This window comes from Podarcis bocagei (genome assembly GCF_964188305.1).
Source record: "Podarcis bocagei genome assembly, chromosome: 10".
NCBI classification, from domain to species: domain Eukaryota; kingdom Metazoa; phylum Chordata; class Lepidosauria; order Squamata; family Lacertidae; genus Podarcis; species Podarcis bocagei.
In genome coordinates this window covers 67,623,258-67,649,346 of record NC_138135.1, presented here as the reverse complement: position 1 = coordinate 67,649,346, position 26,089 = coordinate 67,623,258, and positions in this window count along the sequence as shown.

Below are 26,089 nucleotides of genomic sequence, written 5' to 3'. Positions count from 1 at the left end.
TGGCAAAACCAGTGCCAGATTTAGGTTTGATGAGGCCCTAAGCAACTGAAGGTAGTGGGGCCCTTTATATGTCCTTTGTTAAAGATATTTATTAAAGTTTTTTAAAATATAACAATGAAAAAAATAAAAAATAAAAAGAAACAAAATACAACATAAAAACAGTTAAAAAACAAATAATTTTCCATAACATATCTTCCTTACGCTTATTTCCCCAGACCTCCTCATACCTCCCTTCTTTGTATTCCACTTCAATTTGTTAGTTCAGCAAATCCTTACCATTAAGCTTTTACCAATTTATAAACCTTTTTTTTTCGTATCTCCTAAAGCATTACAGCTGGAAACCCCTTAGTTTCTATGCAACATCCTTCTAACATTCATTAATTTTACAATATTTCTGTAAATAGTCTTTAAATTTCTTCCAGTCTTCTTTCACCAACTCTTCTCCCTGGTCTCGGATTCTGCCAGTCAATTCTGCCAATTCCATGTAGTCGATCACCTTCATCTGCCATTCTTCCAGAGTGGGTAAATCTTGTGTCTTCCAATACTTTGCAATAAGTATTCTTGCTGCTGTTGTAGCATACATAAAAAAAGTTCTGTCCTTCTTTGGCACCAATTGGCCGACAATGCCCAGGAGAAAGGCCTCTGGTTTCTTCAGGAAGGTATATTTAAATACCTTTTTCAGTTCATTATATATCATTTCCCAGAAAGCCTTAATCTTTGGGCACATCCACCAAAGGTGAAAGAATGTACCTTCCATTTCTTTACATTTCTAACATTTGTTATCGGGCAAATGATAGATTTTTGCAAGCTTGACTGGTTTTATGTACCACCTGTATATCATTTTCATAATATTCTCTCTTAAGGCATTACATGCCGTAAACTTCATACCAGTGGTCCATAACTGTTCCCAGTCAGCAAACATAATATTATGTCCAACATCTTGTGCCCATTTAATCATAGCAGATTTCACCGTTTCATCCTGAGTATTCCATTTCAACAGCAAGTTATACATTCTTGACAGATTCTTAGTTTTGGGTTCTAACAGTTCTGTTTCTAATTTTGACTTTTCCACCTGGAAGCCGCTTTTCTTGTCCAAATTATATGCCTCCACTATCTGATAATAATGAAGCCAATCTCTCACTTTGTTTTTTAATTTTTCGAAACTCTGCAATTTCAGTTTGTCTCCTTCTTGTTCCAAAATTTCCCAATATGTCGGCCATTTGGCCTCCATATTGAGCCTTTTCTGAGCTTTTGCTTCCATTGGTGACAACCACCTTGGGGTTTTATTTTCCAATAAGTCTTTATATCTTACCCAGACATTAAACAATGCTTTCCTGACAATATGATTTTTGAATGCTTTATGTGCTTTGACCTTATCATACCATAAATATGCATGCCATCCAAATACATTGTTAAAACCTTCTAAGTCTAAAATGTCTGTATTTTCAAGAAGTAGCCATTCTTTCAACCAGCAAAAGGCTGCTGATTCATAGTAAAGTTTAAGGTCTGGCAGGGCAAATCCACCTCTTTCCTTTGCATCTGTTAGTATTTTAAATTTTATTCTAGGCTTCTTGCCCTGCCAGACAAATCTAGAGATATCTCTCTGCCACTTCTTGAAACAGTCCATTTTGTCCAAAATTTGCAATGTTTGAAACATTGTCCAGCTGTCCTTTGTCAACAACAAACTGTCACTGTTTTTTTGTTGAATATGTGCTATATGGTAATTAATGGACCTAATAGGTATCTAAAGCCATTTGCACATAACAAAACATGTATTTTATCAAATTGTTGAACTCAAATACAAGTGAATTTTTTTGGGGGGGGCAAGGGAGTGGGGCCCTAAGCTATAGTTTGTTTAGCTTATACAGTGGTACCTCAGCTTACATACGCTTCAGGTTACATACGCTTCAGGTTACAGACTCCGCTAACCCAGATATAGTGCTTCAGGTTAAGAACTTTGCTTCAGGATAAGAACAGAAATCGTGCTCCGGCAGCAGCGGGAGGCCCCATTAGCTAAAGTGGTGCTTCGGGTTAAGAACAGTTTCAGGTTAAAAACAGACCTCCGGAATGAATTAAGTACTTAACCCGAGGTACCACTGTACGTAATTCTGACACTGGACAGAACTCTTGACCTCATGACCCACTTGCAGACTTACCATATACAGTCAAACCTCAGTTCCCGAACACCTCCATTTTGGAATGTTTTGGCTCCCGAACACCGAAAACCGGAAGTAACTTCTCCAGTTTAAATGATTTTTGGAAGGTGAACGGCTTCCGAGCCACATTTTAAATTTTTTTCCTCATTGACTTTGAAGCCCACCCATTGATCCTCAGTTTTGGAACTTTTCGGAAGCCAAATGGTCTTCCGGAATGGATTAAGTTTGAAAATCGAGGTTCCTTTTTTATTTTTTTGTAAATTTTATTAAGTTCTTGCAAACTACATCAGCCAAAACATACAGACATTTAAAAGGTAAAAATAAAGAAATAGAAAAAGATAGAAAAAGAAAAAGAATAGAAAATAGATATCAGATTAACACATATTAACATAAAAAGAAACAAACTTACAGACGTTACACATTGGCTTCCTTCCATCTCGATTTAGGTTAGATAGACTTATAACCATTCTGCAGTTGTATTACAGTAACTCTATACATCGCAGGTTTTAAATTCCGTCCACTGTTATTTTTTTAATTCCCAAATTACCTTCAATATAACTTAAAAATTTATTCCAATCATTCTTTAGTTTTATGTTTTTTTGATGCCTGATCCTCTGTGTCAATCTCACTAACTCTATATACTCAAATAATTTCGTCCGCCATTCTCTAACCGTGGGGATGTTAGGGGTTTTCCAGTTTTGCGCTAACAGGATCCTAGCCGCCACCGTTGCGTATTGGAAGAATGTTTGATCTTCGCTTCATTCACGGCCTGTGCTACTCTCCAAGAAAACTTAGAAAAAATGATGTATCGTTGGTACATCACCCCGGCAAGACTGGGGAAGATGTACAAGACCAGGGACAGCACATGCTGGAAATGTAAAACTATAGAAGGTAATTTTTTCCACATGTGGTGGACTTGTGATGAGTGAAAAGATTTTGGGGACAAATTTATGATGAACTAAAGAAAATATTGAAATAAAATTTTCCCCAAAAACCTGAAGCGTTCCTCTTAGGTATGATCGGAGAGGAGATCAAAAGCGAAAAAAAGTGAAAATCGAGGTTCCATTGTCTATCACCTTGCAGGGCTATTGTAGACTAGGTAGACCTTTGTTGGAATTCTGCTTGGGTCAGAGGAATGTGCCACAGCGTAGGCACCGGCAGATATTCCTGTCGACCTCCCCGCGTCTCCACTCTGCTGATAAGCAGGCGAGGTCCCGGCGATTCATCTCAGATGTGTGAGAGGAACACACCGATCACCCTCTCTCCCCTTTGGTGTCCCCCAAGAGGGGAAAGAAGCAGACAGAAAACTATTTACATCTTTTATTTCTGTCTCTCATATCAGTACAGAGAAACACGTCTGCACTCGACAACAGCAAGAAGAAACTCCTCCCATGTACTTCCAGTACAGGTCATATGACACACACACTGAGCTAACATCCGGTGCTCAGTACGGATTGGACTGCCCCTTTGTTTCCATGGCAACAGTCACAAACATCCTGTCTGGCTTTCCAGCCACAAGCAGCTGACTGAGCTGCTGGAGCCTTTGCTTGCTGCAGCATTGGTGCTTTATGGTAACATACTCCCCCTAAAGTATCAATGCGTGCTGCGAGCAAAGCGTCATCCAGAGAAGAAAAAAAACAGTTGTTATACTTATAACATTCCCCTGTTGTTTCAGTTCCTCCCTTGGAACTACCCGCCACTGGTTTTACCAATGTACCTCTCTGGTTGTGTGACTTCACATTACTTTGGTTAACAACTTTCTGTTGTGCCTTTGTCTCTGACTCAGACATAGCTTCAATCTGTCCTTGATCGTTTACAACAGCAACATATGCAAGGTTAGCAAACTCCTTTGAATACCTCTAGGGTGGTACACCCTTCGTTGCTCTCTCAGACCTTCGTAAGAGCTGCTGCTCTTTTCTGCTTTCTGGTTCAGCCTCTGAACTCTCTGGAGAACCAGTACTAAGCTTAATCAGTGGTTTATCTTCCTCTTCTGAGGGTCTAGTCATTATTTGAGATTTCCTCTCAATGACTGTGACAACTGAGCTGTCTGAGCTATCAGTGTCATCATCATCAGTACCACTGAACTCAATAAGATCAAACGCATCATCATCATCATCAGAATCATCTGTGGAAAAAGTGTGAACAATCACTCTCTCCCGTTCAGGAGCACTCTCTAGAAACTTTGTGAGAATCACCTGACCGGATTCAGACAAAATTACTCTGTAGAGACCTTTTTCATAACCTACAAAGATGCCTCTGGCATTCTTTACCCCACTTGGAGCTTCTGTTCTCACATGATAATAAATAATAATAAATAATAAATTTTATTTATATCCCGCCCTCCCCAGCCAAAGCCGGGCTCAGGGCGGCTAACAACAATCAAATAATCAGTAAAATAATCACACAATCTAAAAATATTTCATTATAAAAATTAATTAAATCAAATTGATGGCAACCAATTAAGCAGAATTATGTGTAGGTTGCCAGAGGAGGGAGTCAGGCTGCGCCCTGACCAAAGGCCTGGCGGAACAACTCTGTCTTGCAGGCCCTGCGGAAAGATGTCAGGTCCCGCAGGGCCCTAGTCTCTTTTGACAGAGCATTCCACCAGTTTGGAGCTGCAGCCGAGAAGGCCCTGGCTCTAGTTGAGGCCAGCCTAACCTCTCTGAGGCCTGGGACCTTGAGGATGTTATTATTTGCAGACCGTAGGTTTCTCTGTGGGGCATACCAGGAGAGGCGGTCCCGTAGGTACGAGGGTCCTAGGCCGTATAGGGCTTTAAAGGTTAAAACCAGCACCTTAAACCTGATCCTGTACTCCACCGGGAGCCAGTGCAGCTGGTATAATACCGGATGAATGTGCTCTCGCAGCGAAGACCCCATAAGGAGTCTCGCCGCGGCATTCTGCACCCGCTGGAGTTTCTGGGTCAGTCTCAAGGGCAGCCCCACGTAGAGCGAGTTACAATAATCCAGTCTGGAGGTGACCGTCGCATGGATCACAGTGGCTAGGTCAGGACGAGAGAGATAAGGGGCCAGCTGCTTAGCTTGGCGGAGATGAAAAAATGCCGCCTTTGTTATAGCTGCAATCTGCGACTCCATAGAGAGGGAGGTATCGAAGATTACACCCAAACTCTTAACGGACGGTGCTGGCACTAATTGCACCCCCGCAAGAGATGGGAGTTGCCCCCTCGATCCCATATCGTCCCGCCCCAGCCAGAGGACCTCTGTCTTCGAAGGATTTAACTTCAACCGGCTCCCACGTAACCATCCAGCCACAGCTTCCAGACATCTGGTCAGTGTGTCTGGGGCCGAGTCAGGATGGCCATCCATCAACAGATAGAGTTGGGTGTCATCAGCATACTGATGGCAACCCAGCCCAAAACTCCGGACAAGCTGGGCGAGGGGGCGCATAAAGATGTTAAAAAGCATCGGGGAGAGAATTGCACCCTGAGGCACTCCACACACCAAGGAGTGGCGTGATGACAATTCCCCCCCAAGCGCCACCCTCTGTCCCCGACCAGAGAGAAACGAGCGCAGCCATTGAAGGACTGTGCCCTGGATCCCCACGTCGGCAAGGCGGTGGTCCAGGAGTTCGTGATCGACCATGTCAAAGGCTGCTGACAGATCTAGAAGAATCAGCAGCCCTGACCCGCCTCGATCCAGCTGCCTGCGGAGATCATCTGTTAGGGCGACCAGAGCCGTCTCGGTCCCATGACCAGCACGGAAGCCGGACTGGAATGGGTCCAGAGCAGATGTTTCATCCAGAAACCTACCAAGCTGTTCAGCAACCACTCTCTCAATCACCTTACCCAGGAATGGAAGATTCGAGACCGGGCGGTAATTGGATAGATCTGAGGGATCTAATGATGTTTTCTTTAAGAGCGGACGCACCACCGCCTCCTTCAGTTCCCCTGGGAATATCCCGGTGCCAAGGGACAAATTGATGATATCCCCCAGGGGGCCCCGCACCTCGTCTGGACACGCTCTAATCAGCCATGACGGGCACGGGTCAAGAGGACAGGTGGTGGGCTTTCCAGCTTGGAGGAATCTGTCCACATCGGCTGGAGATATCCGGTCAAAGTGGTCCAATACTGGACCCGAGGACAGTCGAGGGGCCTCCAGTTCCTTTATTGTATCCAAATTGGCAGGGAGGTCATGGCGGAGCGACAAGACCTTCTCCGCAAAAAAGCTCGCAAATGCCTCACAGCTGTGTGTCAGATTGTTATTTAAATTTGGCTGTCCCTCAAGGGACGTTAAAGACCGAATTATACTAAATAATTGCGCCGGGCGAGAGCTAGCGGATGCAATGGAGGCCGCGAAGTAAGACTTCTTAGCAGCCTTCACTGCCATCTCATAGGTTTTCATAAAAACCCTATAAGATGTTCTTGAGGCTCCGTCACGGGCACCCCGCCATACTCGCTCTAGCCGTCTGAGGTCCCGCTTCATTTTCCGAAGCTCCTCGGTAAACCAGGGAGCCCGGTTTCTGCGGGGTCGCAGAGGGCGCTTAGGTGCGATCTCATTAATGGCTGCCAGGAGCTGGGTATTCCAGCCCTCAACAAGCTCAGTCAATGAGTCGCCAGGGGGAGCAAGGTCCCGCAAGGCTTGACGGAATCTATCCGGGTCCATCAGCCTCCGCGGGCGAGCCCAAATCGGCTCGCCACCTAAGCAGGGTGGGGGTGGAAAGTCAATCCTGGCTTTCAGAGCGTAGTGATCAGACCATGGCACCTTCATCGAAGGAGACATGATCACATCTATACCGGCGCCAAAGATCAAATCCAGCGTGTGGCCTGCTTGATGTGTGGGGCCCGAAACAAACTGGGAGAGCCCTAGTGTCGCCATGGAAGACACCAGGTCCAGAGCCTGTGAGGAGGGAGTGGCATCAGCGTGGAAGTTGAAGTCTCCCAATACCAATAGGTTAGGGAACTCCAAGGCCCAGCCGGCCACCGCCTCCAGCAGGCCTGACAGGGTGGCTGCTGGTGCGCTAGGTGGCCGGTACACCAGCCAGACAGCCAAGCTCTCCTCGGAGCCCCACACTAGGCCAACACATTCAATGCCGGGGATCGATGGCGATGGTAGAGCCCTGAAAGAACAATCTTCCCGGATTAATACTGCCACCCCTCCCCCCCGGCCCACGGTCCGTGACTGGTGGAGGACGGAGAAACCCGGGGGCGCCATCTCTCGTAAGGTAACAGTTACCCCTTCGCGCACCCAGGTCTCCGTCACACAAGCCAGGTCAACTCCCTGCGAGATAAAGAAATCTCGCAGGGTAGCAGTTTTGTTGCCTATAGACCTGGCATTGCACAACACCAGTGAAGGAGGTGAGTAATCCTTGCTCGCCCTACCCTCGTCTCTCGGGATGGGGCGCAGATTGGAAGGGGTACGAGCATATCCATATCTCGATCCCCTTCGCCTATAACATCTGCCCCCACCGCCATACCTCCCTCGCCCCTCCACGGTCGCAATCCCAAGCCTCATACTAACCTCCATTTACAAATAGAAAACAAAACAACCAAAACAATTATGCCCAAACAAAACCAATCCCCGCCCCACTCAGTGTCCACCCCCAAAAACAAAACAAAATGGAACAAACAAAAATACATAAATAAAAACCACCATTCACGGTGGTACAACAAAGTTAACAATAAAAGCACCTTTAAAACACCTTAAAATATATAAAAACATCTTTAACATTTGCAGCAGATAATGAAATAATATAATATTATAAAAAACAACAACCCCCATTTAAGATGCTGCAAATTAAAAGCAATTAAAACATTTAAAACTATTTTGTCCATTGCTGCCGGTAGCTGCTCTGTCCTCTAAACTGTGATGGTAGTGCAGGCCCCGCCCCCTAGGCCGGATGGAGTTGGCAGGAGAGGGAGCGGTCTTCCTAGCACTCACGAAGCAGCAACAGCAGTCGTGTCCCGGAGGCCTCTCCCAGACCTCTTATGCTGTGGCGAGGAGTGCAGGCCCCGTCCCCTAGGCCAGATGGAGTTGGCAGAAAGGGAGCGGTCCTCCCAACACTCACGCAAGCAGCAGCACCAGCAGTCGTGTCCCGGAGGCCTCTCCCAGGCCTCTTATGCTGTGGCGATGAATGCAGGCCCCGCCCCCTAGGCCAGATGGAGTTGGCAGAAAGGGAGCGGTCCTCCCAACACTCACGCGAGCAGCAGCACCAGCAGTCGTGTCCCGGAGGCCTCTCCCAGACCTCTTATGCTGTGGCGAGGAGTGCAGGCCCCGCCCCCTAGGCCGGATGGAGTTGGCAGAAAAGGGAGCGGTCCTCCCAACACTCACGCAAGCAGCAGCACCAGCAGTCGTGTCCCGGAGGCCTCTCTCTGGCCTCTTATGCTGTGGCGATGAGTGCAGGCCCCGCCCCCTAGGCCGGATGGAGTTGGCAGGAAGGGAGCGGTCCTCCCAACACTCACGCAAGCAGCAGCACCAGCAGTCGTGTCCCGGAGGCCTCTCCCAGGCCTCTTATGCTGTGGCGATGAATGCAGGCCCCGCCCCCTAGGCCAGATGGAGTTGGCAGAAAGGGAGCGGTCCTCCCAACACTCACGCGAGCAGCAGCACCAGCAGTCGTGTCCCGGAGGCCTCTCCCAGACCTCTTATGCTGTGGCGATGAGTGCAGGCCCCGCCCCCTAGGCCAGATGGAGTTGGCAGAAAGGGAGCGGTCCTCCTCCCAACACTCACGCGAGCAGCAGCACCAGCAGTCTTGTCCCGGAGGCCTCTCCCAGGCCTCTTATGCTGTGGCGATGAATGCAGGCCCCGCCCCCTAGGCCAGATGGAGTTGGCAGAAAGGGAGCGGTCCTCCCAACACTCACGCAAGCAGCAGCACCCGAAAACCTTGAAATAGGCAACAGAAGGTTTTCTGTTAAACAGCTTCTCAAAAGGAGAACATCCCAACTCTGTTGAGACTTTTCTCAACCACACATGAAGATAGGACGCTAGCGATTCGGCCCAATAATCATGTGGCAAATGTGAACTCAGCAATTGCGCATGCATCCCCTTTTGCAATTCTTTGTTCACCCTAACACAGACACATTTCTTCCATGCTTCTTCGGAACTAGCAAGTTTGTGTCTTATCCCTTTCTCATCCAGGAACCTCTGGAAATCCTGTAAAAGAAAAACTGGCTTGTCATCTGTTAAAAGACAATCAATGTTAGCATCATGCATACTTTTAACCTTGTCACAAAACTCCTGAAACTTTTCTAAAGTTTCCTGCGGTTTCTTCATCAAGTAAACCCAAGAATAATTAGTGTAACAATCAACACACACAAGGTAATATTTTGCACCGCCCCTAGATGGTTCTAGAGGACCAATCACATCAGCATACACCCGCTGAAAAGCTCTGTGGACCTTCTTGGACACCTTCTTGGTGTTCACACTGGTCACACCTGCAAGAGAAATTTCGTTAGAATCAGAAGTATTACATTTCATGTAATCACTTTGATCAAAAGTCAACAAATACAGTCCATCTTTCTCTTTGGCAGTAAGAAACAGTTCTCCATCTTTGTAGATCTTGCATCTTTTAGCATCATAGTACAGTTTTAGTCCCTTCTTTGCAATCTGCGAAGCACTCAGCAGACTAAATTTCAGTTCTGGAACCAGGTAAACATCGCTTATAGTCAAGTTCAGACTCTCAAGATACACAGTTCCAATTCCGGTCGCTTCCAGTTCTTGACCGTTGGCTTGTTTCACAGTGAAGCTTTGCTTCCTCAACGTCGAAAACAGTCCTCTGTGTGGGCAGAGATGCTTCGTGGCGCCCGTATCGATTATGAATGCGTTCCCAACATCTGGCGCGGTTCCTTTCGCCATCATCGCCTTTGCAGGTTTCACCTGGCTGTTGGTACGGCTTTTGCTTGACGCCTCAGGCTTCGTAGAGCTGTTCTTGGCTCCTTTTGACTGTCGCGGCTTCTTACAGTTTCGCTGTAGATGCCCAGTCTGTCCACAATTATGGCATCGGACGGCGCTCAATGCTACGGCATGCTCTCCAGTAGATTCAGCAGTGGGAAGATTTGAACTCTGTTCTTGTCTCCCTCTGTCTTTCACTTCCAGTGCAGCAAGTCTGTCGTGTTCGTTCAGGACCACAGCAGACACCCTTTCCGCGGTTAGCTGAGCCGCCGGTAGGGAACCAAGCTGACTGGCAACAACCTTGTAGGTGCGGTTCAGGCTGTTTATCATCATGAAGCAAAACACTTCCTCCTGTAGACGGAAATTGCGTTCCACCATCTGTTGACGCAGGAACTTCATTTCTGTCAGGTGCGCTTGAACATCTCCATCAGGCGCTAATCTCAGATTGGTCAACTTCTCAAAATACAGCAACGCTGAAGAACCAGCATCTCTCTGATGCGTTGTACGCAGCGCGTTCCAAACCTCTTGCGCAAATTCCAAATGCTGTATATGCACAAGCTGCTCATCTGAGACACACAGAATTATAGCAGTCCTAGCCTTCACATTCTGTGACTCCCAAGCACGCGTTGGTGCTGCTGGGATGGGATTCTCAATCACCCCAAACAGTCTCTGATTCTGCAGCAGGGCCTTCATCTTTACAGACCAAGATGAATAATTGTTATTGGTCAGGAGGGGTGGAGAAGGCAAGCCTCCCCCCTTCTTGGCATCCATTTTGAGTCCTTGCATTGACTCTAAAACACAAGCCTCTAAAATCCAATAGCTGGCTTGTTTACTCTCTTAACACCTGGCAACTCTGACACTGGCTGCGTTGGAAAGTCCCTTCCAGCAGTTCGTGAGGACCTAGTCATAACAAAACTTTGTTTACGCCTCTCTGAGGCATAGTCTGACTGTCCAGCCCTCTTGAGTAGCTTTCCATTTCTCCTCTCTGAGGCACAGCCTTCTGAAGGACGTTGCCTAGCAACAGCGCATTCCTTTCCTCGGACAGGAAACCACAAAAATGCCTGGTATGCAGGCCTCTTCTAAGTTGGAGCTGTTTTCCCACACTCGCTCTCCGTGAAGCAGTGAATGAACCAATCTGCATTCACTCTTCTAAGCCCTTTAAAAGTCTCATACCTTGAGCATCGGCGTGGCTGTCAGCTTCTTCTGGTCAGCTTCTGGCTGCAGAGAATCAGCCTCTCAAATCAGGCTTCCATTGAGAGCAGAGGAGGACAATTCACCAGCCTCTCATGCAGATGTCCGATGGATCGAAGAAAACAGCAACCATCCGAAGGCTGCCACTGTTAGAATTCTACTTGGGTCAGAGGAATGTGCCACAGCGTAGGCACCGGCAGATATTCCTGTCGACCTCCCCGCGTCTCCACTCTGCTGATAAGCAGGCGAGGTCCCGGCGATTCATCTCAGATGTGTGAGAGGAACACACCGATCACCCTCTCTCCCCTTTGGTGTCCCCCAAGAGGGGAAAGAAGCAGACAGAAAACTATTTACATCTTTTATTTCTGTCTCTCATATCAGTACAGAGAAACACGTCTGCACTCGACAACAGCAAGAAGAAACTCCTCCCATGTACTTCCAGTACAGGTCATATGACACACACACTGAGCTAACATCCGGTGCTCAGTACGGATTGGACTGCCCCTTTGTTTCCATGGCAACAGTCACAAACATCCTGTCTGGCTTTCCAGCCACAAGCAGCTGACTGAGCTGCTGGAGCCTTTGCTTGCTGCAGCATTGGTGCTTTATGGTAACACAAATCCAGTAGGGCTTAATATAGCCTTGTGTCTCCTGTTCTGAATTTACACAAATCTATCTGCCCCAGACCTTAATAGTTGGTTCCCAAAGAAAGTTCTGTGAAACTCTCTTTGAAAGTTGTCTGTAAGTTTCAGATAATATTTTCAAAGCAGTGTCCAAAAAAAATGAGACCTGGTAGCTAGTCTGATTAATGCCACTGTTTAAAGAGCCAAAGGTATCCTGATATACGACTTGGAGGTAATTAATTTTAAATTGGATTAAGACATTCCTGGAATTACAAGGAAACACTTCAAGGCTGATTCTTCTTTTCAAACTCTTTTCTGAAGGTTCTTATAAATGGTGATTTGGTATTCGGCCCAAAGCTCTGTAACTAAACTCTGACTAAATGTGAATAGCAAATCATTCCTGATGACATTTTCTATTCTATTCCTCTTTGGCAATTGGCACTCCGGTTACAGCGGAAAACTCAGGAAATGGTTTGACATAAACCCCGCTGTATGGTCATTCTGCTGCCTGAAGCATCAATCTGGTTTAAATAAAATCTAATGAAATTAAAATGCAATAATTTTGAAACACAATTATAAATACTGTGTGACTCCAGGCATAAAAAGGCATTATTCACAGGCGATGTCTTCTGCGACTGATTTAATAGAGAACAGGATGGTGTGAGTGACCCTTTAAAATCCAATTCTGATCTGCAAAGAAGTGACTTGCAAAAAAAAAAAAAAGGGAGGGAAAGCACGTTTCTTAGAAGGGAGATCTTTTCCCACTGTACAGTGACTCATGCCCAGAAATATGAATGGAGAGAAAAATGAAGCCTTAATACTTTTCACTTCATAAGTTTGTACAACCAACACAGTTGTTGGAAACTGAATTAGGAAGATTGCACTCTCTTGTCCTCCTTTTCCGCATCATCCTTTAACGTGATGGTTAACTTAATTCTGTTGCCATGGTTTCCTGGCCACCAAACACCCCATTCACTGAATCAGCTCCAAGTATAGGTTAAAGGAATAATGTGATTTTTATATGCAAATTCCATATCCATAGATGGTATAATCTCAGCCCTTCTTCTTTGTGTGACTTTCTTCCTTCCAAGGCAAAGTGACATTAGGGTGAAATCTGAAAATGTGGGCTGGTTAAGCCTCACTGAAATCAATGAGGTATGTAGCCTGATCTTGAAGACTTTTGGAAATAAGGGTGCTTTCAGGCTATTGCTATTTAGGGTGATGTCACACACATGTGCCAGGGCCCCCCAAAGTAGGGCAGAACCTGGCTCCTCACATAGATCTTTGAGGAAATAGGCACTGAATCGTTCAAGTAACTGTTCCACCTGTTGCATAATGTCCCTTTTGACATACCGTATTTTTCACTCTATAAGACGCACCAGACCACAAGACGCACCTAGTTTTTGGAGGAGGAAAACAAGAAGAAAAAAAATATCCTGAATCTCAGAAGCCAGAACAGCAAGAGGGATCACTGCGCAGTGAAAGCAGCAATCCCTCTTGCTGTTCTGGCTTCTGGGATAGCTGCGCAGCCTGCATTCGCTCCATAAGACGCACACACATTTCCCCTTACTTTTTAGGAGGGTAAAAGTGAGTCTTATAGAGCAAAAATTCCAGTAAGCAAAATTTGCCGTTTGATCTTCCTCAAGAAATTGGGCAACCTATAAAATTTTCAGATAAGCATCTCAACTTGAGTTTCAGCGTTTTTTGTTTTTTTTTACCTGCACTGAAGTATTTAATTCATTTGAGCAGCTGAAAAGATCTGCAAGGTATGCCAACCATAACAGCCACTCTTTATTCCTCAAGAACTCCAGCACTTCGTGTAGATGTTCTAACAAGCTTGGGAGCACTTTTTCTTTGTGATGCAGGACTTCATTTATATGTTTGGAAGCTAGCACTTCTCTGTGGAGAAAGCAACAAATCCAAGTTGCATTTGGAGCAACCTTGTGAGTGGAATCAGTCTGTTTTACCTTCCTGCCATAGAAACTACACCATCCACTAATAGACCAACATAGCTGCTCCATTTTAGATCATTTTCTACCATGGAGCTGTCCAAAGTTTTGAAATTATTACTGTAGTAGTTGTTGGCAGTTCTTTGCTGAGTAACATTTCTTCCTTAGTTTCTTCCTCTTATCATGCCTCACGTATACAAGAAGAACAGCATACTTGGACACATCTCTTAACTCATCAAACTGTAGTGAAAATTATTATTATTATTATTATTATTATTATTATTATTATTATTATTATTATTATTAGAATATATATACCACCCTATACCCGGGTGTCTCAAATGCTTGTTTTGTGATTTATGCCGAACATTTTGTGTTCTTAAATTGTCAGAAAGGTAATAAATTTTTCATCTTCCTCAACTAATGCTTTTCCAACTTTATCTCTAATATGCATTCTTATTAATATTGCCATTAGATCATGATTTTAAATAAACAATTTGTGAATTGCATTTAGTAATAAATGATAATTTAAGCCTACAAAGATTATTGTAACCCTATTGGCGATGTCAGCTGTTTACAGTTGTCTTTCAAGTACAACATAAATTTGTTCCAGTCCTTCAAGAAATTCTGGTCCTGCTGGTTCCGAATTTCCCCAGTCAATTCCTCCAATTCGGCATAGACCATTAATTTCATCTGCCACTCTTCTTTCGATGGTATCTCTTCCTACTTCCATCGTTGGGCTAGTAATATTCTCGCTTCAGTTGTAGCATATAAAAACAATGTTTTCTCCGGCCTGTGTATTTCTCTACCTATAATTCCTATAATAGGAAGGCTTCTGGGTTGGTTGGATTTTACAATTGTATATTTCAACATTTTTAAAAGTTCATTATATATCATTTCCCAACTTCCGGCACTTTTCTAATCTTTTCTCTGCTTCCACTTTCTCTCTCACCTCACCTTCTTAACCATTGTTTCTACTGCCAACTACCTGCCTGCTGTCTTGTCTACTCCTGCCTTGGCGTGCTCCCTCAGTCCTTTTCCCTCTCCACTTTCTACTTCCTCTTGCCTGCTTATATTGCTTTCCTGTCTGCCTCTCACAATATTCTCACCTGCCTTTTCCTTCTCTTCACCACCTTCCGCTCTGCGTGACCTCCTCTGTCACCTTAAATTCACCTCTCGACCTTTCCGAATGTCGCCTTTCTCAAATCAAAAGTTCAGAAAATGAACCCTTAGAATCTCATACAAATGGAAGATTTTCTTTGTTGGATTCTGTAGGTGGTTTGTGTGTGGCGGCGTGGAGCTTCTCTGAATGAAAAGTTCTTTCCTCCTTTTTCTATGCAAGTCTTGCCATTTTAGAATTCTTTTTAAGGGCAACCAAATAATTTATTTATTTATGTTTACTCCAGATCAACACTGAAACATTAAGGTTGCAGCCCTATGCAAACTTGCTTAAGAGTAAATCCCTTTAAAAAAATAAAAAATAAATATTGAACAAATTTAACAAATCAAATTATAAATCAATATAGCCAATTACATTTCCCCCCTTCCCCCCTCCCTCCCTCTTCCACCCTCCAGAGCCTTCCCTCAGCTCCCCTCTCTGATTTGTTTATACATGTTATTCTCTGCATATTATAAAATTGTACAAACATTACCTTATCTATCCTATGTTCTACTAATAAATTTGTGGAGGTTTATTCGGAACCTGCCAAGGAGTCCAAATCCTTTTGTTGTCTTTTTAAATAGTTTGTAAAAAGTTCCCATTCTTCCCTGACATCACGGTTGTCCTTCTCACGTAATTTGTATGTTAACTTTGCCAACTCTGCATAGCTCATCAGTTTTTCTTGCCATTGTTCTTTCATTGAGATTTCCTCGTTCTTTCATAAGAGTAAATCCCATTTAACAGGGATCCAAAAAGAAAAAGAAAAACTCAGCCAAGGCTGAATCCAGCAAGTCTTGTTGTTTAATCGTTTAGTTGTGTCCGACTCTTCGTGATCCCATGGACCAGAGCATGCCAGGCACTCCTGTCTTCCACTGCCTCCCGCAGTTTGGTCAAACTCATGTTGGTAACTTCAAGAACACTGTTCAACCATCTTGTCCTCTGTCATCCCCTTCTCCTTGTGCCCTCAATCTTTCCCAACATCAGGAGCTTTTCCAGGGAGTCTTCTCTTCTCATGAGGTGGCCAAAGTACTGGAGCCTCAGCTTCAGGATCTCTCCTTCCAGGGAGCACTCAGGGCTGATTTCCCTAATGTGTGTTTGATATTTAAAAACTCGAGGGGAGCAAACTCACTGCAGACTTCACATACCCACTCCTCATCTTTTTGGTGTATTTATCCTGTCAGGTTAATGCAGATTTCCTGCCACAACTGTCCTGCCCAAGTCTTTTGGAAGACCAAAGTCTGCCCCTTTTCAAGAGGCCTTAACTTCAAACCCTTCTCCTGTGCCAAGCTGGACCTGGCAGAGCAAAGAAAAGGAGATAACACTCCTACTTTCTTCTTCACCAGCAGAAATCAGCAGTACTATATTGGATGCATCAAAAGATCTAAACCTTCCCCATCTCTGTTAGGAATGCCATATTGCTTCCTCATTTTAGAGATTTCTGGGCTGCCTTTTAGAACCATGCCCCCTCAAGGCAACATTTAATATATAAAAGGGAACAGAAGAAGAAGAAAAAGAAGGGTTTGGATTTGATATCCTGCTTTATCACTACCCAAAGGAGCCTCAAAGCAGCTAACATCCTTTCCCTTCCTCCCCCACAACAAACACTCTGTGAGGTGAGTGGAGCTGAGAGACTTCAGAGAAGTGTGACTGGCCCGAGGTCACCCAGCAGCTCAGTGGCGTAGCGTGGGGGGTGCAGGGGGGGGCCGGCCGCACCGGGCGCAACATCTGGGGGTTAGGGTTAGGGGGCGCAAATCCACGGGTTAGGGGGCGCAAATTACTTGCCTTGCCCCGGGTGCTGACAACCCACGCTATGCCACTGCACCAGAACTTGATCTCCTCTGAGCAAGTCTCCCCAGTGGCGTAGGAAGGAGGGTGCGGGCTGCCCCGGGTGTCACCATTGAGGGGGGTAGCAAAACGCCGGGCGGTGGCTTGGGCGCAGGCTCCGCGCTGCCCAAAATGGCAGCGTGGGGCTTGTGTCTACCCGCCGCCTTCCCCTCAGCTGTCTCCCTCTCATTGAGGCTCCGCTGCTGCTGCACGAGTTCCAGCCGCTGATGGATCGTGCGTGCTTGGCTGCTGCTGGAGGGCAGTGCGCGAGAGGGTGACTGCTGCTGGAGACCTTTGCCCGCGACCTCTTCGACCGAGCTGGAGCCGCGCAAGGAGGAGGAGGTAGCGAGGGCGCAGCCGGTTCCTCCCAGGGCGCGCAGGGTCCATGTGTGGGTAGGCAGCGGAGGCGCCGTGCGCGCTGCTCTTCGTGCTCTTCCGCGCAGGATTCGCTCGCGCCGCCCCCGCGCGTGCCATGAGCGGCTCTGCCTGAGCGAGATCCTCCACGACGTGCGAGGCTCTGTGCAGCGCACCGTGCCTTGCTCACCCCACTTCCATCCCCGGCTCGCCCCAACCCCTGGGCGCAAGGCATGTGCGCTGCACCGGGCGCCCTAGTGGCTAGCTCCGCCACTGCAGCAGCTGCATGAGGAGCGGAGAAGCGAACCCGGTTCCCCAGATTACAAATCTACCGCTCTTAACCACTACACCACAGAGGTGGGACAACATTTTTTCCTTTTTTGGGAAAAAAATTGGGGGGAAATTATTGAAGTTTTCACAATACAATAAAAGAAGCAAACTAAACTACAGGAAACAAAGAGAAGAAACAAACAAACAAACAAACAAAAAAGAAGGAACAGAAAAACAAGCTACCAGATTCTTTCTCATCACTATAGCTAAACTTTTATCCCCTACAGAGGAATGTGAGGCACAACATTTTTCTAATGAAACTTTTTTCAAAACAACAACACCTGAAATTAGTGTGGCACCTTAAAGAGCAACACATTTATCACTGCACTGTAGTCCACCAAAGCTTCTGACATCATAAATTTGTCAGCATTTCAGGTGCAACAAGACTGTTTGTGGTTTTGCTGAAAGAGACTAACATAACTGGTACTCTGGCAAAAGCATTCAGCTCCTTGCTCTCTCTCTCCTAGCTGCTCATGTTTAGTCTGTAGAGCTTGCTCTAAAAAAGATTAGGAAGGTGAAATGTTCAGAATTCATCACAAATGCCCGTCTAGCCTTAACCATTCCATAGTTCTTGCTGCTGAATTATGCCTGTAAGAATTTATGAGGTGTAGATTTAATAATCTTCTCCGGAGAAATTTCATTTAAATGAAAGCTTTAGTTCCTCCCTGTCGGTCTGAAATACCTAATATACTTCAGGGACAACACACACACACACAATTTGAGTTAACCCTACACTGAACAGTGATTATGATTTGAAATTGGGGGAAAGAGACCTTTTTTGGGTTTTAAATACCTGAGCAGACATTAGGGCTAGGGTTAAATTAGTTCAACGTGCCTCTCGTAAGCTGCCTTCTCTTGAAACCATTCCTAAATTTGTGGTTATTATTTCACATTATAGCCATGAGAGAGAGCATAAATTGTATGTCAAATTAGATTATTGTTCCTTCTCCTCTGTGTACCCAGTGTTTATTATAAGTGGCTCACAGGCAACAGCTACTACAGCATACTTCAATATTTCCTTTCCAATATTTTAGCTCACCAAGCTGTTTATGTATTTACTTTTGCTTTGTGAGCAGGCAATCTTGCTCCTTCTACTTTATCCTGCTGCTTCCCTGCCCTCACCCCTCCATGTCTTGGAAAGTTTAACCTTCCTCTGAGAGGGAAGTCTCTTAGAGCAACCCAGTCACCCTTCTGATCTTTACCAGACCAGTATTAACAACATGGTAGGGGACGCGGGTGGCGCTGTGGGTTAAACCACAGAGCCTAGGACTTGCTGATCAGAAGGTCGGCGGTTGGAATCCCCACGGCGGGGTGAGCGCCCATTGCTTGGTCCCTGCTCCTGCCAACCTAGCAGTTCGAAAGCACGTCAAAGTGCAAGTAGATAAATAGGTACCGCTCCGGCGGGAAGGTAAAAGGCGTTTCTGTGTGCTGCTCTGGTTCGCCAGAAGCGGCTTAGTCATGCTGGCCACATGACCCGGAAGCTGTATGCCGGCTCCCTCGGCCAATAAAGCGAGATGAGCACCGCAACCCCAGAGTCGTCCGCAAGTGGACCTAATGGTCAGGGGTCCCTTTACCTTTTATTAACAACATACTGGATAAATGAGAGTTACCTATTCTCTTCAGCTTTTCTCTCTGGTCACATTTCCTTCCTCAAGGTCCTTCTCTTGCAACACATCTAAATTCAACCTCCATTCGTTCATAGTTAGCCTCCACTTGACAGTCAACTCCCAACTGACCAGAAACGCCATGCAATCAACCCACCTGTCAATCATGTGACACAATGTGATTGACAGGTGAAAGACCTATCAAATTTGGACTGCAGTACCAATCCTAATAAGGATGTGGCTCATGGAGCCAAAAATTTTTTTTTCCACTCCTGACTACCCACCACACCTATCCATCCTTTCATAAAAGTTAGTGATTCTTCACTCCTGTTATAAACTCCATAGGTCTACCATGTGGCTGAATTAATTTTTATTTGGAAGGAATGATACAGGAAAGGTGCAGAGCAGGAGTGTGGATATACTGGCTTTTAAAGGGTTGGACTCTAAATATGAACACTACTGTGGAAAAAAGAGTAATCTGGGATGCAAGTAAAGCTGTCATGAGAGGATTTTTGATACAACAGAATGCAATTAAGAAGAGAATGCAAAATGAGAAAAAAGATAAAATCCTGGAAAAAATAAAGGAAGGAGAGAAGAAATTGAGGGTGAAACCAAAGTCCCAGGGGATTTTGAAAGAGATAAAGTTATATCAAGTACAATACATGAAAATGATGAATCAGGAAATAGAATGGAAGATCAAACAGATGAGACAAAAGACATTTGAATCGGCAAATAAGTGCGGGAAATAGTTGGCTTGGCAAATGAAAAAAAGACAAAAACTTAACACCATTACGAATTTGGAAGTGGAAGGGAAGAATATACAGAATCCAGTGGAAATTAGAAAGTGCTTCCAGAGGTATTTTAAACAACTATATACACAGGAGAAGCAGAAAGAAATGGATATTGATAAATTTTTGAAAATGAATGGACTACAAAAAATTTCCCAAGAAAACAAATTAATGCTGAATTACAAAATAACGGAACAGGAAGTAGAAGGGGCCATTCAGAACATGCAATTAGGTAAATCTCCAGGACCGGATGGACTGACCTCTAGATATTATAGATCTTTGAAAGAATGGTTAATACAACCTTTAAAGGAAGTCTGTAATGAAATATTGGAAGGGAAAAGGGCACCAGAGTCGTGGAAGGAAGCGTACATCACACTTATACCAAAAACAGAGAGTGAAAATACGCAGCTTAAGAACTACCGCCCCATATCACTGCTTAATGTGGATTACAAAATCTTTGCAGACATTCTGGCTAAAAGATTAAAAAAGGTGTTAGCAGAAGAAATCCATAAAGATCAAGCGGGCTTTCTTCCGGGCAGACACTTGTCTGACAATACGAGGAATATAATTAATATCTTAGAAAAATTACAAGTGAAGATTAATACTAAAGCAGTTTTGATATTTGTGGGTGCGGAGAAAGCCTTTGACAACATTTCCTGGAGTTTTATGAAGAAGAATTTATTGGGGATGGGGGTTGGTCAAGGTTTTGGAAACGGTATAGGTGCAATTTACTCATAACAAAAGGCCAAATTAATTGTGAATAATGTAGTGACGGAAGAATTTAAGATTGAGAAAGGAACACGACAAGGTTGCCCAATCTCTCCATTGCTTTTTATATTGGTCCTGGAGGTTTTGTTAAATATGATTAGAAGGGACCAATTGGTAAAAGTATACAAGTGGGAGCCAAACAGTACAAATTAAAAGCATTTGCTGATGACTTGGTATTGACTTTACAGGAGCCAGAATCAAGCACTAAAAGAGTATTAGAACTGATTCAAGAATTTGGTCAGGTAGCAGGCTTTAAGTTGAATAAGATGAAAACTAAAGTTTTAGAGAAAAATCTAACTGAGATTGAGAGAGATAAGTTTCAGAAGGAGACAGGATTGACACTGGTTAAGAAAGTGAAATATTTAGGGGTTAACATGACTGCTAAGAATGTGAATTTATTTAAGGATAGTTATGAAAAATGTTGGACTGAAGTGAAAAAGGATTTAGAAATATGGTCAAATTTGAAGCTATTGTTGTTAGGCCGAATTGCTGTAATAAAAATGAACGTACTGCCAAGAATGCTGTTTTTGTTTCAAACATTGCAAATTTTGGACAAAACGGACTGTTTCAAGAAGTGGCAGAGAGATATCTCTAGATTTGTCTGGCAGGGCAAGAAGCCTTGTATAAAATTTAAGATATTAACAGATGCTAAAGAAAGAGGTGGATTTGCCCTGCCAGACCTTAAACTTTATTATGAATCAGCCGCATTTTGTTGGCTGAGAGAATGGATGCTTCTTGAAAACACGGATGTGTTGGATTTGGAAGGCTTCAACAATGTATTTGGTTGGCATGCATATCTGTGGTATGACAAGGTTAAAGCACATAAAGCGTTTAAAAACCATATTGTCAGAAAAGCACTGTTTAATGTTTGGATAAGATACAAGGACTTGTTAGAAAATAAAACCCCAAGATGGTTGTCACCAATGGAAGCAAAGGCTCAGAAAAAACTCAATATGGAGGCCAAATGGCCGAAGTATTGGGAAATTTTGGAACAAGAGGGAGACAGATTGAAATTGCAGAGCTTTGAAAAATTAAAAAACAGAGTACGAGATTGGCTCCATTATTATCAAATAATGGAGGCATATAATTTGGACAAAAAATTAGGCTTCCAGGTAGAAAAATCAAAATTGGAAACAGAATTGTTAGACCCTAAAGTTAAGAATTTGTCAAGAATGTATAACTTGCTGTTGAAATGGAATACTCAAGATGAAACGGTGAAATCTGCTATGATTAAATGGGCACAAGATGTTGGACATAATATTATGATGGCTGACTGGGAACAGTTATGGACCACTGGTATGAAGTTTACGGCATGTAATGCCTTAAAAGAGAATTTAATGAAAATGATCTATAGGTGATACATAACACCAGCCAAGCTTGCAAAAATCTATCATCTGCCCGATAATAAATGCTGGAAATGTAATGAAACTGAAGGCACATTCTTTCACCTTTGGTGGACATGCCCAAAGATTAAGGCATTCTGGGAGATGATCTATAATGAAATGAAAAAGGTATTTAAATATACCTTCCTGAAGAAACCAGAGGCCTTTCTCCTGGGCATGGTCGGCCAATTGGTGCCAAGGAAAGATAGGATTTTTTTTATGTACGCCACAATAGCAGCAAGAATACTTATCGCAAAGTACTGGAAGACACAAGATCTACTCACCAGGGAAGAATGGCAGATGAAGTTAATGGACTACATGGAACTGGCGGAAATGACTCGCAGAATCCGAGACCAGGGAGAAGAGTCGGTGGAAGAAGATTGGAAAAAAATTAAAGTATATTTACAAAAACATTGCAAAATTAATGAATGTTAGAAGGATGCTGGAATGAAGTTATATGGTTTTAGCAGAAATGTAATAAAGAATTAAGTAAAAGCTGATTGATAATGGGCCAAAATGAAAAATTTAAGGTTAGACCGTTAAGATAAATTATAGAACAAAAATTGAGAAAGATGGAAAGAATTTGCTGAAACAATTAATTGAACTAGAATACAAAAAAGGGAGGTGCAAGGAGGTCGATGAAACAAGTAAATGAAAGGTAAAGATATGGAATATTGGATGTGTGTTTTAGTGTTATTGTTTCTTTTTGCTGTATTGTTGTATTGTTTTTCTATGTCTTTCTTTTTATGTATTGTAATGTATGTCCTGTTAATTTTTTTTTCTTTTTTCTGTAATTTTTAAACCTTTAATAAATATCATTTAAAAAAATAATAAAAAAGGGTTGGACTCCAAATGCCATCTACCTCAGCCTGCATTACCAATGATCAGGGATGATGAGAGCCATGATCCAATTGAATCTGAAAGCTCACGATTTCTGAATTCCTGGTGGAGAGGAAAAGCTCACCTGACTTGCTGGAAACTCAGTGATCTAAGAAAGGAGAAAAGACTGAGCAGAAAAGCAAATGAAAAGTTGAGGCAGCAGAAGGCAAAAGAAAAATAGAAGAGCCAACTAAGATCAAGGAGAGAAAATTGTGGTCACAGGGGGGGACCGCCCCATGACTGAATGAGCTATTATCTTGCCAAGGAAATGAATACGAAAAAATTGAAAGCATCTACGATGATGATGTGCTAGATCAGCCCACAGCTATTGCGTTCTCCTTTCTGCAAACACCTGGCCACAGTGGGCAGCCAAGACACAGCACAAAAAATTGCCAGCTTTCCTTTGTTTTAGCATCATCTTTGCAATTTTCGTACTTTATCAAATGCTAAAATGGCTAAATCTGTTGAAAAGATTGTGATCCGAGTGGGATGGGAACAGAATGCCATGGTTATTAACAATGTAGGGGAGCAATATCCGATACCAGAGTACAACAGCGCCTTATCCAATTTAGTTATCCGATTACTCAGCTTGCAATCCTGTTGCTAGTTACTCATGAATAAGTCCCGCTGAAATCAGAGGGAACTTTTCAAGCATAACTGACGATAGGATGTGTATGCCTCAGAGCCTAAAGTAGATTAAGATGGATAGTTAGTTCGCAGGCTCCCTCGGTGCCCTGGCATGAGCGCATCAACCTGAAGAAATCCAGGTTGACTTCAAAGTTGTCGGTCTCATTCTGCATTATGGAGATCCTTGTGATTTAGACATATTGCTTCCGAATACAGGATTGAGGGCACCAAATAACTGTTATAGACATTTCAGCAACCTGTCCTGCGGAATATCAAACATTTTTTGCACCACTAGGGTATAGTAAGGTAAAGGTAAAGGGACCCCTGACCGTTAGGTCCAGTCGTGACCAACTCTGGGGTTGTGGCGCTCATCTCGCTTTATTGGCCAAGGGAGCCAGCATACAGCTTCTGGGTCATGTGGCCAACATGACTAAGCCACTTCTGGCAAATCAGAGCAGTGCATGGAAATGCTGTTTACCTTTCCGCCGGAGTGGTACCTATTTATCTACTTGCAGTTTGACGTGCTTTCGAATTGCTAGGTTGGCAGGAGCAGGGACCGAGCAACGGGAGCTCACCCCATCACGGGGATTCAAACCGCCGACCTTCTGATCTGAAAGTCCTAGGCTCTGTGGTTTAACCCAAAGCACCACCCGCGTCCCTACCACTAGGGTATATGCATCATCAATATTCTCCGCTGGCAGTTTTGAAGAAAATCGTTGAGAGACTGCTTTCGTTTCCGCTCTAGCTGTATGGTGCTTGATAATAGCTGCATAATAAAAATGCTATCCGTTTTCACTAATTTCTTCACTTGCGTCTTCTAATACAAGAGGGGGCTCCCAGCATGCCTTTCTTTGATTACCTCACCTCAGCAACTGGTGCAGTTAATTTCTTTAGCCACTAGATGACACTACATCCAATAGCAACGTCTATGCATGTGTGTGTGTGTGTGTGTGTGTGTGTGAACAAATGTATATATCTCATATAAAATATTCAGTTTGATGTTAAATACATGTGTGTGTGATGCAGAATTCTCACTCAGTAGCTTTGAGGGACAAGGTGTGGGAGTTTCTTGTAGATGCTTTTGGGAAATTATTAATAACACTCAGGGTGAGAGTCTGGATAGGTTGAATAGGGGGATAAAATGTGTTAAACTGCTCAAAAGTTGCAAGGTGAGAGTCTGTTGGCACAGAGTGGGGGTCCTCTGTTTGTGTGTGACAAATTGGGATGGGTTGGGGAATAGGCTACAATAAGTGGGAAAAAGGATGGGAACTATTGCAAAAACCATTGGTTGCTTAATCTGTTTAAATATCTTGTGTTTGGTTCAATTGGGAATTTTAATTTTTGACATTGTGGTTTTGCATGTGTACCTTATGAAAAAAAACTTAATTGGTTGTTTACTGAACCCTATTTTTCATTTTTTTGTATACTTTTGTTCTGTTTATTTTTATTTCTTTGGGATGGAAAACGTTCAATGAAGAGCTGGCTATAAATACCACAATCTTTTTTAAAAAACAAAACAGGAAAGTGGAGCATCTACTTGTTTTTATTTTTTTAAAAAATAAATAATTGCCCCAGTCACAATTTAATTCACAAAGAAGCCAATACAACTTGGCAAGCATAGATTTTCTACTTGAGTTTTCCTAAAATGTTCCTTCATTTCAGTAATTTATTTCACAGTACCAATCAGAAATTACACAGTGGCGATGGAAGCAACCTGAACTAACATGCTCTGTGTACTTTATGGAGACCAATATCAGGCCTTAAAATAGTTCATCTTCTTGCTTACCATTCTAAGCAGGAACATGTGCAGAGGAGGGTGACCAAGATGATCAAAGTTCTGGAAACCAAGCCTTATGAGGAATGGTTAAGGGATTTGGGTATGTTTAACCTGGTAAAAATGAGATTGAGAAGAGATATGAGAGCCATCTTCAAATATCTCAAGGGATATCACATGGAAGATGGAGCAAGCTTCTTTTCTCCTCCTCTGGAAGGTACAACTTGAACTAATGGCTTCAAGTTACAAAAAGGAGATTCCGACTAAACATTCGGAAAAAACTAAATGACAGTAAGAGCTGTTCGGCAGTGGAACAGACTCCCACGAAAGGTGGTGGACTCTCCCTCCTTGGAGGTTTTCAAGCAGAGGTTGGGTGGCCATCTGCCATGAATGCTTTATCTGAGATTCCTGCATTGAAGGGGGTTGGGCTAGATGACCACTGGGGTCCCTTCAAACTCTGCAATTCTACGATTCTATGAACTAACCTCTCTAGGGTGTCTATATGGCCCCTCACTGGGAGCCAGTGTGATGTAGTGGTTAAGAGTGGTAGTCTCGTAATCTGGGGAACTGGGTTCGCATCTCCGCTCCTCCACATGCAGCTGCTGGGTGACCTTGGGCCAGTCACACTTCTCTGAAGTCTCTCAGCCCCACTCACCTCACAGAGTGTTTGTTGTGGGGGAGGAAGGGAAAGGAGAATGTTAGCCGCTTTGAGACTCCTTCAGATAGTGATAAAGCGGGATATCAAATCCAAACTCTTCTTCTTCTTCTTTCTTTCCCCCTCTGAATTAAGACAATCTTTTTAAAACTTCTGTTGCTCTTCTCATCTGCTGACCCATTTA